The sequence below is a fragment of the Mytilus trossulus genome, chromosome 7 (genome assembly GCF_036588685.1).
Source record: "Mytilus trossulus isolate FHL-02 chromosome 7, PNRI_Mtr1.1.1.hap1, whole genome shotgun sequence".
Classification (NCBI taxonomy): Eukaryota; Metazoa; Mollusca; class Bivalvia; order Mytilida; family Mytilidae; genus Mytilus; species Mytilus trossulus.
Genome location: NC_086379.1, coordinates 2,668,356 through 2,672,059, shown reverse-complemented (window position 1 = coordinate 2,672,059; position 3,704 = coordinate 2,668,356). Strand labels below are relative to the sequence as shown.

Sequence of the window (3,704 nt, the reverse complement as noted above, 5' to 3'; positions counted from 1 at the left end):
TCTGATCATAAACTCATGATCTATGCATTCAAACAATTAAATAGAATACAAAAGACAACTTTAAGATGATAAACAATTTTATTGCACCTTTTAGAGTTCATTTGAAGGTCTGTTTTGGTCTGTTTTGGTCCATTTTTTCCTCCTTCCTTCCTTTTTCATCAAAACTTGATATCTTTTGTCTAAAAAATAAAACAAATGTGATTATTTCCCCACAAAAATTAAATAAATATAATGATAAATTAATAATTAAAGTGTTTTAGCTGAAAGAACTGTCTCTATAAATGTTAACAGTCTACATGGAAGTTTCTATAAGCCCTTATGTGTAACTCGAGTGTTTGGTCTGTTCGCCTAGTGTGACAAATAACGGTTCCCTTTCAGTCAATCATTTATTGTTACTGGTATCAAAGTCTTTTTATTTACTCATAACAGTATATTTTTAATAGATTTATACAAAGAGTCAAATTTCTTGCATTTTACATTAAAAAATGGGGAAAAAGAGTAATAAATAAATACCTCATAATGTTTTTAAAAAGGGTTATGTCCGTTGGAATGCTGGTACAAAAAATAATTGGAAAGAATTATAAAGTTTAAGTATGTGAGACTGGATTCTGATGTGTATAAATCCAGGGCAAATAAGTGTTTAGATGATTTATTGTCTGTGCAAAATGTAGACGGCACAATGGCAAATTGTAAACTTTTGCGGCCAAAAAAAACCCTAAAAACATGATGATAGTTTATACTTACTTTAATGCTGAAGTGTCATCTGCAGACCAATTCACATATAAGATTTTTCAACAGAATGCTCTTCAGAACATGGTTAACACTGAAATAAAAATTCACATGTTGTATAAACAAAACTGTAAGGGCAATTTAAAATTCAACACAGTAAACTAAATACAGCTTTGTCTCTCCACCCATTTGACTTAGAAAACACCTTTAAACCCCCATTTCAAGGCAATTTTACCTCAAACGTGCTTTCTGTGTCTAAATCCCTTCCGAATTGTCCATGTTTACAATGTATGAACTGGTTTATTTATTACTTTTATAAATGAAAGTACAATAAGGTCACGAGTGCACACATGGTTTCCCTAAATAAGGTGTAATACCACCATTGATTTTTCCCTATTAGTCTTTGTTAAATTGGCACTTTTAAAAAAAAATGTACAGTATTTACCTTTATTTCAACCAAAGAAATACTTTGCATGTGTAAAGTTTAATCCTTTCCAGTGATACAGTGAAATGTTCACACTACATTTCATTGCATATAAGAAAATAATCATCACCGGAAGTAAACAACCCAATTTTTACACTATTATTTACTGGTTAATTGCTTTGGTACCTATGTAACCTTAACATTCAAAAATATATTATAAGACCATCAAATAAAAAAAGAATGATGCATTCAGATATCCAACATAGATATTTACGACTCAGAAAAATTTAAGTGCATTGAAATGCAGGGTTAATTTTCTACAACTGTCAAATTCAAGGGAATATTTTTTTAGACCTACTTTCGTATGCAACCGGATATGGCGTACCATGATTTGGTGGTATTACACCTAAATAACACCTAAATATCAAATAAACTTAATGTAATTTTTTTCCCTCCAATTGCAAGTTATTTCAAGCATAACTGTCAAGTTTTGTCTCAGTCAGAGCTATAGTTTCAGAGAAAATCACTATAATGTAAGGCCATATCCTACGGCAATTTATGTCTAATTTCTTCGACAAATCCTCATTTCAGTGTATCATTATAAAATGTGTTGACTACTATCTGATCATAAATCATGATCTATGCATTCAAACAATTAAATAGAATACAAAAGACAACTTTAAGATGATAAACAATTTTATTGCACCTTTTAGAGTTCATTTGAAGGTCTGTTTTGGTCTGTTTTGGTCCATTTTTTCCTCCTTCCTTCCTTTTTCATCAAAACTTGATATCTTTTGTCTAAAAAATAAAACAAATGTGATTATTTCCCCACAAAAATTAAATAAATATAATGATAAATTGATAATTAAAGTGTTTTAGCTGAAAGAACTGTCTCTATAAATGTTAACAGTCTACATGGAAGTTTCTATAAGCCCTTATGTGTAACTCGAGTTTTTGGTCTGTTCGCCTAGTGTGACAAATAACGGTTCCCTTTCAGTCAATCATTTATTGTTACTGGTATCAAAGTCTTTTTATTTACTCATAACAGTATATTTCTAATAGATTTATACAAAGAGTCAAATTTCTTGCATTTTACATTAAAAAATCGGGAAAAAGAGTAATAAATAAATACCTCATAATGTTTTTAAAAAGGGTTATGTCCGTTGGAATGCTGGTACAAAAAATAATTGGTAAGAATTATAAAGTTTAAGTATGTGAGACTGGATTCTGATGTGTATAAATCCAGGGCAAATAAGTGTTTAGATGATTTATTGTCTGTGCAAAATGTAGACGGCACAATGGCAAATTGTAAACTTTTGCGGCCAAAAAAAACCTAAAAACATGATGATAGTTTATACTTACTTTAATGCTGAAGTGTCATCTGCAGACCAATTCACATATAAGATTTTTCAACAGAATGCTCTTCAGAACATGGTTAACACTGAAATAAAAAATTCACATGTTGTATAAACAAAACTGTAAGGGCAATTTAAAATTCAACACAGTAAACTAAATACAGCTTTGTCTCTCCACCCATTTGACTTAGAAAACACCTGTAAACCCCCATTTCAAGGCAATTTTACCTCAAACGTGCTTTCTGTGTCTAAATCCCTTCCGAATTGTCCATGTTTACAATGTATGAACTGGTTTATTTATAACTTTTATAAATGAAAGTACAATAAGGTCACGAGTGCACACATGGTTTCCCTAAATAAGGTGTAATACCACCATTGATTTTTCCCTATTAGTCTTTGTTAAATTGGCACTTTTAAAAAAAATGTACAGTATTTACCTTTATTTCAACCAAAGAAATACTTTGCATGTGTAAAGTTTAATCCTTTCCAGTGATACAGTGAAATGTTCACACTACATTTCATTGCATATAAGAAAATAATCATCACCGGAAGTAAACAACCCAATTTTTACACTATTATTTACTGGTTACTTGCTTTGGTACCTATGTAACCTTAACGTTCCAAAATATTTTATAAGACCATCAAATAAAAAAAGAATGATGCATTCAGACATCCAACATAGATATTTACGACTCAGAAAAATTTAAGTGCATTGAAATGCAGGGTTAATTTTCTACAACTGTCAAATTCAAGGGAATATTTTTTTAGGCCTGCTTTCGTATGCAACCGGATGTGGCGTACCATGATTTGGTGGTATTACACCTAAAAGGATCATAAAACATGTAGAAGCTGAGATGTCAAAGTTTTTTTTCTTGGTAGAAAACCAATATCTTATTATGCTTTGCCATTTTGCACTTACAAAAGGCAGAAATTATTAATAACTATTAAAAAATACTTTTTTTCTCAATTGGAGCAATGCACATATTGGTTTTACAACTAAAAGTACGCAAAAATTAGTCAAATCTGGTAGTTTCCCTATGAACTTGACCGTGAGATATGTCCACCTTTTAAATTTCTTACCGTTTTAACCATCGTATACGGTAGACGTATTGCTGGTGCAAAAGTGGTCAGTATTTTAGAAGAAGCATAGTATATGTGCTAGGGCCAAAAGCTATAGTTGTTTACCTCAAATCATT

General features: G+C 30.8%; 1 long non-coding RNA gene across 2 annotated transcripts; it reads right to left on the bottom strand.

Annotated features, from left to right (window-relative positions):
- Positions 1 to 3,066, bottom strand: LOC134726754 (uncharacterized). Of its 2 annotated transcripts, none has more exons than XR_010108631.1 (5): positions 2,946 to 3,066; positions 2,516 to 2,594; positions 1,860 to 1,951; positions 745 to 823; positions 1 to 179 (listed from the first exon to the last, which is right to left on the bottom strand). It is a non-coding gene; the product is annotated as an uncharacterized LOC134726754 (long non-coding RNA). The 2 variants fall into 2 exon arrangements; XR_010108632.1 differs by lacking the exon at positions 2,946 to 3,066 and adding an exon at positions 2,737 to 2,811.
- Positions 3,067 to 3,704: the final 638 nt, after the last annotated feature.